Raw genomic sequence first — 13231 nt, 5'->3', positions numbered from 1 at the left:
TCCCTTCCTATAAGGGATAGCTTTCCTGATGAACAATTATTATTTATTACCCAATTACCTTGGTATGCGAATATAGTGAACTATCTTGTTACTGGTCGAATGCCCCAACATTGGGGTAAACAAGATCGTTCTAGGTTTTTAGCTGAGGTTAAGCACTTCTTTTGGGATGATCCTTATTTGTTTAAGTATTGTCCAGACCAGATTATTAGGAGATGTATACCTGAGAGTGACCAGTCCAGTATTATTTCCTTTTGTCATGATCATGCTTGTGGGGATCACTTTAGTGCTAAGAAAACTGCTGCTAAGATATTGCAGTGTGGATTTTATTTTCCTTCGTTGTTTAAAGACTCCCACAATTACTGTGTGACTTGTGAAATGTTGCCAAAAATTAGGAACCATTTCTCGTAGGAACATGATGCCCTTGAACCCTATTTTAGTTGTGGAGGCCTTTGACGTGTGGGGTATTGACTTTATGGGTCTGTTTCCTAATTATTTTGGTAACTTATACATCCTTGTCACTATAGACTATGTCTCTAAGTGGATTGAGGCGGCTGCGTGTAAAACCAATGACCATAGGGTTGTGATTGAGTTCTTGAAAAATAATATACTTACACGTTTTGGTGCACCACGAGATATAATTAGTGATGGAGGGTCGCACTTTTGTAATGGACCTTTTAGGATTTTGATGAAGAAATATGGTATTATACATAAGGTACATACCCCGTATCATCCACAGACTAGTGGTCAGGTAGAAGTTTCCAATAGGGAGATAAAACGTATATTAGAGAAAACAGTTAATCCTAATCGGAAAGACTGGTAGTCTAGGCTTACTGATGCTTTATGGGCTTACCATACTGCATTTAAGGCCCCCATTGGAATGTCACCTTATCGACTTGTGTATGGCAAGGCATGTCACTTAACTTTTGAGTTAGAACATAGAGCTTATTGGGCTGTTAAGCAACTAAATTTTCACTTGAAAGGCATGAGCCCATAGGAACTCCATCTCAATGAGTTGGAAGAGATTCGTAGAGATGCATACGATAGTGCTAAGGAGTATAAGAACAAAATGAAACTTGTGCATGATATAAATATCTTAATAAAGTCATTTTCTCCAGGTCAAAAAGTTCTTCTGTATGATACCCGCTTGCATCTTAACCCTGGGAAGTTACGTTCTCGGTGGACGGGTCCTTTTATTATTCGCACTGTCTTTCCTCATGGAGCTGTTGAGATCGAGATACCGGATGGTAGTAGTTCTTCGAAGGTTAACGGTCAGAGATTGAAACCCTTTTTAGAGCCCTTTCCTACAAGTGATATTGAGGAGGTCCCTCTGGAGGACCCTGTTTACCCTTGATTGACCATCGAGGCGATTGTATGTTGTATATTAGTTTTTGATTTCTTTCTTCACCCAGGTACTATCTTTCCGACTTCTCTCTTTACTAATTCCTCATGTTACTTTACTGTTTGGTATTGCTCTTTCATTAGAAAAATTGAGAACAATGTTAGATTTAAGTTTGAGGGGTGGGGAAGAAACTTTTTGTTAGCTTTTAGTTGCAATAAATAAACTCCAGAGCCTAGAAATTTATGCTTATTAAGGTTGGTACTAACCAATCTAAGTAGATGGGAACATCTTGGTTGTAGGAGTTGAGGAACCAATCTGTTTAGATGGAAACATCTAAAGAGTCTATTCATAAAAGCACAGAGCTCAGGTGTTAGAATTAAAAAAAAACATGGTAGTTTCGCCATATCTCGTTGAATCCTAATCCTTCTGTTTTTATTTTTTAAGTGATTTGGTGGGGTACATGATTCAATTTGTTACCTTTGCTAGGGTGGAATAGAGTGATTGAGATACAAAAAAAAAACAGACCATTAGACCAACCGGAATAAATTCAATAAAGTCGACCACTGGTACCCTTGTATATGCCAGTTGTGTTGACCTAGAGTTAGGTTTATCGACCACTGGTTCCCTTGTATTTTTCAGTTGTGTTGATATTAGTCAGACCGGTATCTCAGTCCATTAGGATAGGTTCATCTTGGCAGAGGCCTTCAGACAAATATGGGAAACACCGTTCACTTTTAACCATCTCTTTATCCATCTTCTTAATCTTTCCATGTGATTGGTTGACTCCGGTTATGATGTACAGAAACTATCTGAGTAAAGCTCTGTCACTTATATATGAATTTTAGTATGTTGAGTGCAAACTCGTGTACAACAATTGGAATTTCGCATCAGGGTACTTCCTCCTGTAGTCAATAAGAGTATGCCAACCAAGGAGATTTATTAGTGCCTTCCAAAGTTCTGCGTAGATATCTAGGTTCTGGAGTAATGGTTTTGTGAGTACACCTCTGGTAAACCCTCCAGAGACAACACTCCGCCGCTAGGGCCACCTAGCGGTTTAACGGCTTGCTGCACGTGCTAAGTGTAGTCATTTTTATTTTCTAGATTAGATTTGCTCGAGGACTAGCAAATAATAAGTTTGGGGGTATTTGATAGACACATTTTTGTGTCTGAATTGTCCTAAGTGTCTTTATTACTAGTGCTTGATTTTGTACTTATTATGGTGTTTTTATGTTTGTGTAGGTGTTTTTGGAGAAATACACTTGTGTGGAAAAAGTTGCTCAAAAAGTGCTATTTGGACCCCTGGAGGAAAATTGCTATACGAACCCCCATTTTTGCTAAGTGTCACCCACGGCTATATGTAGCCCATTTTTGTCCACAACACCCATCTTTCTCATATTCAAATTTTCAAAATTGGCGGGAAAATAATGTTTATTCCTGTCAAATTTCAATCAAGAATTTGGAGGTGTTATAAGGAGACTAAATGGCTGAAAATTTATGGAATTGTTCCTGGGACATATACAAAGCTATTACAAGTGTTTTGGTCGATCAAATTTGGCTGAAAAATCCGTGAGAAGAAAACAGGGCAGCACGTGCATGAGAGGAACAGTTCACGGGATTGCATGAGTTTTGGAGAATTTAAACGTGTTCTGCTCATGTTTGATGACTCGAGCAACATTTTGGACCTTGACAAAGATAAATAAGGAGATTTTGCACATGTAGAAACGCGTGAGAAGCTAAATCAGGGAAGAAAATATTCCCAGAATATTTTCTTTTCTCCCCGAGTTCAATGAAGAATATTGAGAATTATGCCGTGATTAAATGAGGATGAGGAGTATAAATAGATTGCCGAGACGGAGAGTTTGGGGTCGAGAGGAGAGGAGAGATCAGGAGGCGTGAATCAAGAGTTTTCAGAACTCTATTTCTGTTGGTGCACCAAGAACACGAAGAACAAAAGACCACCAAAGGCAGTCGTTTATCAACAGTGATAACGACAGCCACATGAGAGTCGCAGAGATACAACAACAGCAGTTCTTTTTTATCGTTCTTTCTAACAGTGTTTTGCAACAATTATAAACGTTGCAAACACCCGATTTTCATCATTTTCTCCATTTCATCATTTGTACACCTACTTTGAGCAATGAAATCAACTTTTGAGCGTGTTTCCAACATCATGATGAGATAAACCCAATCCTTGGGGCTATGGAGGAAGCCGTTGTTTCGGTAAAAGTGATATATTTCTATTAATTACAACTTTATTATGATTTTTGCATTGAACTAAAAATTGTTTATATGATTTTGATTAGTTAGGTGTATTTTCTCTTGATAGAATATGTTTGCTTTAGGGTTTTGATATTCTATGCTTGGATTAACATCTATTCTTTTGGAAATCTGCATGTCTAGGCAATACTATTAGAATCAATTTGAATGTTGAGTTGCATAATTATTGTTTTATTAAATCACTAATATCAAGCAATAGTAGAATCCTAGCTCCATTCTCTCCATAATTTTCATAACATCTTTTTAATTTAGTTCGCTATTTTTATTTATCAAAAATAATCTAAAAATCCGCTTTCACAAGTCTTGAACGAATCATATTACTACAAAAACTTTGAAAACACATCAGCGGAACCACCTTATTTCTTCGACGAAAGTTGAGTCCATCGACCTTTTCATCGCTAAGACGTTGATAGACGCATTTATGTGTCTAATATATCTCAATTGTATATAGTGTTAGTGCTCGATTCTATACTTATTTGGTTATTTTATTTATTTGTAGGTTTTTTTAGAAGAATAAGGTTTTGCGGCGAAATTGGCTGAAAATGCGGCGTTTGGACCTCCGTTGATAGAGTACCGGAAGCACCTCAGAAATACCCCGGAGGAACCCCGAAAAAGTTCGGAAAATGTCCCAGAAAACTCACTATATGGACCCTCGATTTTGGATAAGGGGTAACCTAATTACTAAGGGGTGACCCATTTCCAGGCAGCTGCTAAAGGGACACCGGAGCTGGATAGGGGGCATCTCTTCTTCACATTTCAAATGAAGTTTTGGCGGGAAAGTGAGTTTGTTAACTGGCAGTTTTTGATCGGAATTTTTGAAGGAGCTATAGTGCGATTAAAGGGCTGGAAATGTTTGGGATTACTCTATGGACTTATAGGAAGCTAACAGGGGTGATTTTAAGGGCCAGAAGTGGCTGGAATGACCGGGAGAAACAATCAAAGTCCAAACAGGACACGTATGTTGTTGTTCACGTTCAAATATTTTGTGAGAAATTTTTGGGAGACTTTCACGCTAGATATACATGTATCTAGTTTTCTTCAGGTCAGGGGAGAGTTTTGTGGCAATGGGATAGCTAACAGACGCGTACAGAAGAGAGAAGAAGATAGAAACCCGTAACTGGCAGAGAAAAAAAAAAGATTCTATCGGGATTTCTTTGAGCTGTGAAGTATATAAGAGGTGGAGAGAAGTTAGAGAAGGTTGATCAAGAGTTTGGGGTCGAGCAGAGCATCTGAGGAGCAGAAACAATCGATATCCAGGAGCGGGTTCTACTGCTGCTGCTTCCATTAAAGAGCTTGAAGAACACGAAGAACAGACTATCCAGGACAGTCTTATTTTCAGCAGCGTCAACAGCAGTTGGCTTGTGTCGTTGTTTACAACAGCAAATTATTGTCGTTGTTCTATGGACGCTCAACGTGGGTCGTAGATCCACTGTTTTATCCTTTTTCAATCTTTTAAACACCTTGTGAGCTTGAATTATTATTTTGAGTGTGTGTTTGATATGAATAGCTAAACCCCAATACTGGGATGAAGGAGGAAGCCTTATTTCACAAACTTTTGGTAACTATAATCGATTTTTTATAACTTTTGCACTTGTTTTTCATCGTTTTATGATTTTTATTAATTAGTTGTGATTTCGTTTGATGGTGTATGCTTAGACGTAAGAGATTTTGATGCACCATGCTTGTGATTTACAATTCATGTTTTACAAAATCTATTTTTGGCAAATAAAAGAGTCAACAAAAGAGCTAGAATAGTTATGAGTCGTTATATGAACTGATTGAATGTGGTTAATGGTGGAATACGAAGTCCTAGTATCTCTTGATCGTGTGACATATTTTGTATATATTTTTGTTTTTAAATCTTTACAAGTCCGAGCAACGAACTCTTATTTACCGCAATCGAAATATTACAACAAAATGGCGCCGCCGACGCGGACTTGTATATAGATTTATTTTTATTTTTCGTAGGTTTATTTTTTTTATTATTTGTTCCTTTTTACTTTGTCTTTTTTTCTTTGATTTACAGGTTCGAAGTGGAGCACTAAGGACTTGGAGAGGAAAAAGCTTAAAGCGAAAAGAGAAGAAAAAAGAACAATTTTAGGATTTAATTTTTAATTTTTAATTTTTTTTAGAGTGTGTGAGGAAAACTGTAACTTTTTAATTTATTTTGGACTTTGGACTTTAAACAATTGGACTTTATTTCTTTTTTTTAACCCTACGGAAGGGTATTATTAAACAAAAAAAAAATTATATAAACTGTGTGCAGGGAAGGACGACTATTACTATATCGTCTCGACCCCTCGGGTTTGTACATGACATAGGAGTCGTGGCCCGAGTCGACTTCAACGGTTCATCCCCCGTCTGGTACGGGAGGTAAGTCCATCGAAACACTCGCGAATCTCCTGTCAGCGGGTTTACTGTATTCCTTAAGGTGATTCATTGATTGAGGACGAATTTGGACTGTTTTTAAATTCCTAGTAAAGGGCAAGGCCTGGCCAATACAAGATAAGGGTTTGGATTTTATCACCGCTCCCTTCTTGCCCGCCTTAGGAAAACGAAACCTAACGCGAACCCAAGCTTAAAATTTGGAATAGAACGAGACCGATAGGGTAACGAGCTTAATAGGAAACTCGTTCGAAAAATATTGGTTGCTCTTTAAGCACACTCCAAAGTTCATGATGGTTTCTGTGAGTTGAATGCGTGACTGCGCCGCCTTGTGATAGCGGTGAGGCCTTGGGTATCAAAGATCCACTGAGCTTCCCTCGCCTCAATTCAACTTACTTTGACTCGGATTGATTCCAGAGGGGTTTGCTTAAATTGTAACGAATTCCCTTTCGAAAGATAGAAGCTGGTCTAGAAACAATCTAAGTGGAGCCATCATGCTTTTTGTTTGCTAGATTTTATAGGTTTGATTTGGTCGAGTCATCCTTGTTTGTGATTGTGTAGAATTCCCTTGCAATTAAGAATGTCGAGCTGGTATGATAGAAGCCAATATAATGAATATCGACCTAAATTTGAATATGGACATCATCAGTTTTATTACCATGGTGGGAATAGTGGTTGGGAACGCCAAAATTTTCAAGGTTATGGTTCATACCATGGTGAGCCAAATCACTATCCTCACAACCATCAGTCATACGAGAAAAATTCTGCTAATTCCTCTTTACTTAAGTCGACACGTAAGTTAGCTAAGACAGCACGTAAGTTCGCTGAAATGAATAACTTAGTTATGGACGAAAATAATGCAATGAGTGAACTTTCTTTACCTGATTTCCTAGATTACGTCAGGAATTCATGTGAGTCGGCCCAAAAGCTTTTGTTAGAGACCCAGAATAGAACTTCTCTAAAAGATCTAAATTTCCAAAATATTGTTTCCAATTTTACCCTTGATGTAAATAGTGAATATTTGCCTAATCTAGAGGACGAGGTTAGAATAAAAGACACTACTTATTTAGATAAGGTTCAATCATCTTCGTACTATGATGATGAGGATAGTAGTAATGAAGAATCTGAAATATGTAGGCATAGTGATCAGGTCAGGAGTCTAGTAATCCAATTGAGCTGTATAGTGATTATATTATTTCTAGTTCAAATCCAAATAATTTTTATGATTATTCACCTATTCAAAAGGACGAGGATTTTATTAGGGATACCACCGTTTTAGACGATGTAGTTTTTCCTTTTGATTACGAAGCCGATAGTGGTTTAGAAGAACGTGTTCATTTCGAAAATACTGTTTTAGAGTCTAGCGACTTAGAAACAATAGTCTTGGAAGAAGAAGATAGACCCGTAGAGATGAGTAAAGATGCACTACTTGATAATAACTTAGAAGAATCTCTTGAATATTTTAAGGACTCTGAAGATACGGAAATTCAAGAAATAATTAGAGGTCTATCTAGAGACACTGAAAACTCTAAGTTTGGGGGTGATTATCACTTCCCTAGTGCCTTAACTTTAACTCTCAGAAAGTATCCACACTTAGGACTTGATATCTGTGCCTCGACCATTTTACAAGATTACCTTCATACTCGTTTTCCCGAGCCTAATGATGTCCAGGAAGAAGTTCAGTCATTAGAAACCCATCCTCTGGTTGATGTGGTTTGCCCAGGATATGATCCACAGATTGACTTTGTTTTCCCACCAAATAGTTTTGTTCCAACTGCGGGAACATTTATATTCCAAATGTGTCGAATATTAAGTTGTGAGACTAAACCTAAATGCTTTAGGATATTAGAATCGACACATTTTCTTAAGAATGACCACTACTCTCACTGTGGTCAATTATGTAAGTCAAACCTGATTGACTTAGAGGATCCTCAATTATTTAGGTTATTATTATGTGCTTCTAAGTTCTTATTTGAGTATTTACAGACTCTAGGACCTAATAATTCGGATCTCAATTTTGATGAGTTGCAGCCTAAAGAAATATATTTAGACCCTTTTATAGAACCTGAACCTGAACCACAATTAGATATAGATATCTTAATCAGGAAACTAGGTAAGGGGTTGCTAGTCTTGTTCATTTTCTTGGTTTATTGCAGTTTCCTTTGGTCATCTCTATTTGGTTTTGAAGACCCACAGTTATTTCGACTGTTACCATATGATTCGAGTTGACTAATCCTTGCTTAGTCTGGCTGAAGACTTTAAACTTAGCACTTCTTTGGAGGTAACCCAATATTCATGCGACACAGTAATATCTTTCCTTATCTCTTTTGCTTCAAATGGTAACAGTTTCTCCTTGTTCATGCTTTTAATTTCATCTTTAGAACATTGAGGACAATGTTAGATTTAAGTTTGGGGGTATGGGAAAAACTTTTTAGTTGCAGTATGAATAAATAAACTCCAGAGCCTAGAAATTTATGCCTATTGAGGATTGCACTAACCAATCTAAGTGGATGGAAGCATTTTGGTTGTAGGAGTTGAGGAACCAATCTGATTAGATGGCAACATCTAGAAGAGTCTATTCATAAAAGCACAGAGCTCAGGTGTTAGAAATAACATGATAGTTTCACCATATCTCGTTGAGTCCTTTTCACTTCTATTTTTATTTTATTTTGTTTTTAAACCATGTTTCTCTAAGTGATAGGTGGGGCCCACGATTCAAGTTGTTACCAATGCTAGGGTGAATTAGAGTGATTGAGATACCATGAAAAAAAAAAGTTGAAGAAGAAAAAGAGAAAAGAGGCGCCAAAAAAAAATGGTAGTTACCAAAAAGTTGAAAAAAAAAAAAAAAAAATATTGAGACCAGACCATTTGACCAAATAAATTCAATAAAGTCGACCACTGATACCCTTGTATATGCCAGTTGTGTTGACCTAGAGTTAGGTTATCGACCACTGGTACCCTTGTATATGCCAGTGTGTTGATATTAGTCAGACTAGTATCTCAATCCATTAGGATAGGTTCATTTTGGCGGAGGCCTTCAGACAGATATGGGAAACGCCGTTCACTTAGTAAACATCAAAACCATATATGTTTTTCTATATCCATCTTCTTGATCTATCCATGTGATTAGTTTTGACTCCGAATATGATGTCCATAGTGCAACTATCTAAGTAGAGCTCTGTCACTTTATATGAATTTTAGTATGCTTGAGTGCAAACTCGTGTACAACAATTGGAATTTCGCATCAGGGTACTTCTTCCTGTAGTCAATAAGTATGCCAACCAAGGAGATTCTTTAGTGCCTTCCAAGGTTCTGCGTAGATAGCTAAGGTCTGGAGTACAGGTTTTTTGGGTATATCTATGGTAAGCCCTCCCGAGACTATAACTCGGCCACTAGGGCCACCTAGGGGTTTAAAGGCTTATTGCATACGCTAAATGCAATCGACGATGCCTGCGACAGTGAGTTAGGATTTTATTTTGTAGTTTTGATTTGCTCGGGACTAGCAAATAATAAGTTTGGGGGTATTTGATAGACGCATTTATGTGTCTAATATATCTCAATTGTATATAGTGTTAGTGCTCGATTCTATACTTATTTAGTTATTTTATTTATTTGTAGGTTTTTTTAGAAGAATAAGGTTTTGCGGCGAAATTGGCTGAAAATGCGGCGTTTGGACCTCCGTTGATAGAGTACCGGAAGCACCTCAGAAATACCCCGGAGGAACCCTGAAAAAGCACGGAAAATGTCCCAAAAAACTCACTATACGGACCCTCGATTTTGGATAAGGGGTAACCTAATTACTAAGGGGTGACCCATTTCCAGGCAGCTGCTAAAGGGACACCGGAGCTGGATAGGGGCCATCTCTTCTTCACATTTCAAATGAAGTTTTGGCGGGAAAGTGAGTTTGTTAACTGGCAGTTTTTGACCGGAATTTTTGAAGGAGCTATAGTGCGATTAAAGGGCTGGAAATGTTTGGGATTACTCTATGGACTTATAGGAAGCTAACAGGGGTGATTTTAAGGTCCAGAAGTGGCTGGAATGACCGGGAGAAGCAATCAAAGTCCAAACAGGACACGTATGTTGCTGTTCACGTTCAAATATTTTGTGAGAAATTTTTGGGATACTTTCACGCTGGATATACATGTATCTAGTTTTGTTCAGGTCAGGAGAGAGTTTTGTGGCAATGGGATAGCTAACAGACGCGTACAGAAGAGAGAAGAAGATAGAAACCCGTAACTGGCAGAGAAAAAAAAAGAGATTCTATCGGGATTTCTTTGAGCTGTGAAGTATATAAGAGGTGGAGAGAAGTTAGAGAAGGTTGATCAAGAGTTTGGGGTCGAGCAGAGCCTCTGAGGAGCAGAAACAATCGATATCCAGGAACAGGTTCTGCTGCTGCTGCTGCCATTAAAGAGCTTGAAGAACACGAAGAACAGACTATCCAGGACAGTCTTATTTTCAGCAGCGTCAACAACAGTTGGCTTGTGTCGTTGTTTACAGCAGCAAAGCATTGTCGTTGTTCTCTGGACGCTCAGCGTGGGTCGTAAATCCACTGTTTTATCCTTTTTCAATCTTTTAAACACCTTGTGAGCTTGAATTATTATTTTGAGTTTGTGTTTGATATGAATAGCTAAACCCCAATACTGGGATGAAGGAGGAAGCCTTATTTCACAAACTTTTGGTAACTATAATCGATTCTTTATGACTTTTGCACTTGTTTTTCATCGTTTTATGATTTTTATTAATTAGTTGTGATTCGTTTGATGGTGTATGCTTATACGTAAGAGCTTTTGATGCACCATGCTTGTGATTTACAATTGATGTTTTACAAAATCTATTTTTGGCAAATAAAAGAGTCAACAAAAGAGCTAGAATAGTTATGAGTCGTTATATGAACTGATTGAATGTGGTTAATGGTGGAATCCGAAGTCCTAGTATCTCTTGATCGTGTGACATATTTTGTATATATTTTTGTTTTCAAATCTTTACAAGTCCGAGCAATGAACTTTTATTTACCGTAATCGAAATATTACACCAGACGTGTAGCCTTTCTTCCCTCGATCATTTCTCCTAGCTTTGTTTTATTGAGTTCCTCAATTTGTGACGAATCTCCTTTAGTCTCGGCGGATTCGTTCTTCGAGCGTAGGTTTTCGTCATAATACTCCTTTCTTTTTCTCCCGCCGAGGTACTCCTTTCTTCGATCGTTGAGGCACTCCATTTCACGCCTGTTGTTCTGCCAGTTGCTTGGTCCATACTATCGCTCCGCTTCTTCGATGAAGTGATTGCTTTGAAAGCGGTGATTCGGCTCACGATCCTTTGTAGCTTTCCTTTCGGGTGATCTATATCTCCCGTCGCGATCATTCCTCCCATGTCGTGCTCACCAACCCTCATGTGAAGGTCGTGCATGTCGGTGCGGAGTGACACTTTCTGAATGTTGGGTGCTACCAGTTTGTAGTCTCTTTTCCAAAGACGCTTTCAGTAGTATGTTTTCTTTTTTCTAACTCTTGCAATCTTTCTCGCAGAGTCAAATCTACGGGTGTTTCCACTTCCCTATCCGCTTGCACAATATGCGAGGACAAACGAAGGTCCCTATTTGTGAGGGAGTTCGGACGCGAGTTTAGCATATTTGTTTGGGGTTGGTTACCACCCCTTGGAGATACATTAAGATTGGCAGTATCACTTAAAAGTGGAGTTGAGATACGTATCCATCGATTTCCTTTACTTATCCCATGGGGATAAGTTCTTGTAGAAGGACACCTTGATGTCGTTGTTGCTGGTGACGTTTCAACTCCTTCCTGAAATGGGTGATCGACGTCGCTATGATTCCCTCGGACTCTGACGTCTATATTGACATTCCCATCATTTCGATTTGCTTGTGATGTGCCATGAATCTTGATCTATTTGTTTTTTGAAGAATCCTTCTCTGCCCCACGGTGGGCGCCAAAAGATGTTGTAGAAAAAAATTCCTACAAACACTCCTTGAGATTTGTACAGAAATGATATAATCTTAACCGTTGGATGGCGTAAGATTAATACCTGATGGATGATTTGTAGACCATTGAGATGATCCACAACTTTTCCTCGTGATGCGTCCTTGATGATAGGAAAAATCCTCCTCATCTCTTCAATGCTCTTGGCTTTCTAATACTCTTAATGAATGTAGAAAAGGAGGGGGTACCTGTAAAGACACTCCGATGCCTCAATGAGTAAGGAGCTCTAAACAGGTTTTAGTGGAGAGAAAAGGATTAGAATTGTATACCTTTACTGTTGAAATCCCTTCTAATATTTATAGGTAATAGAGGGTATGCATCCAGTCAATTACTTGTCTGCATTCATTTTGATGACGCATTTGGACCAAATATCGTCCAGGTTCATCATTATTTAAATCAGAATTATGTATCTAGACATTTAGAAATGTATTTGGCCCAATAATTAACCTTTATCCATTCCCTCATTTCAGGGTGACCAGGTTAATATTGTACTTGGACCAAATATATATCTAAGTTAATTCTAACTTCTTGGGTTGAACAGATCCATCCCCTTTCAAGATACGATGAATGTAGTCACCTTTAATAAAGGCTAACAGATTTGGTTCTTAACTTTTTATGGGCTTAAAATTTAACCCATGAACCAAGATTTCTGTTAAAGGCTAATGAGCTGATGACCCTATTAAGCCCATTCCAAATATATATGGTCCAAACGGCGTCCGCGTTCGACGCGCGTTTGACGCTGACACGACGCGCGTTTGACGCTGACACGACGCGTGTCCGATGCACCAATATGCGCGTTCTGCGTGCATCTGGTTTGGACGCACTGATGACTAGGATTTGAAGCGTTTTTTTATTTTATTTTTTTATTTTCATTTAAACTTCTTCTATTATTTTTACTATTATTAACCAAATGAAAAAAGACGAACATTTAGAACAATCATTTAGGCCTTTATTAAGGTTTTGTAATTGGAAATGACATCATGTATATCCTTGGTTGGGAATGTGTTGTTCTAAGAATGTATTTTAATTGTGCCATGTGCTCAATAATGATTGATTGCTTGACTTTCGGTATGTATAAACAAGCGATCTCTTCTTTTCTTTTAAAATGTGTACACATGTAACATCATTTTCTAATTTTTAGGATATCAAAACAGTAAACTTTGTTGTATAAATACATAATTATATATATAAAATAAATATAAATATATATGTCCGCGTCCTAGTATTTTAAAATATATATATA

This window comes from Papaver somniferum, chromosome 5, assembly GCF_003573695.1.
Source record: "Papaver somniferum cultivar HN1 chromosome 5, ASM357369v1, whole genome shotgun sequence".
Classification (NCBI taxonomy): domain Eukaryota; kingdom Viridiplantae; phylum Streptophyta; class Magnoliopsida; order Ranunculales; family Papaveraceae; genus Papaver; species Papaver somniferum.
The sequence above is the reverse complement of the archived record's forward strand: the minus strand, read 5'-3'. Positions refer to the sequence as shown.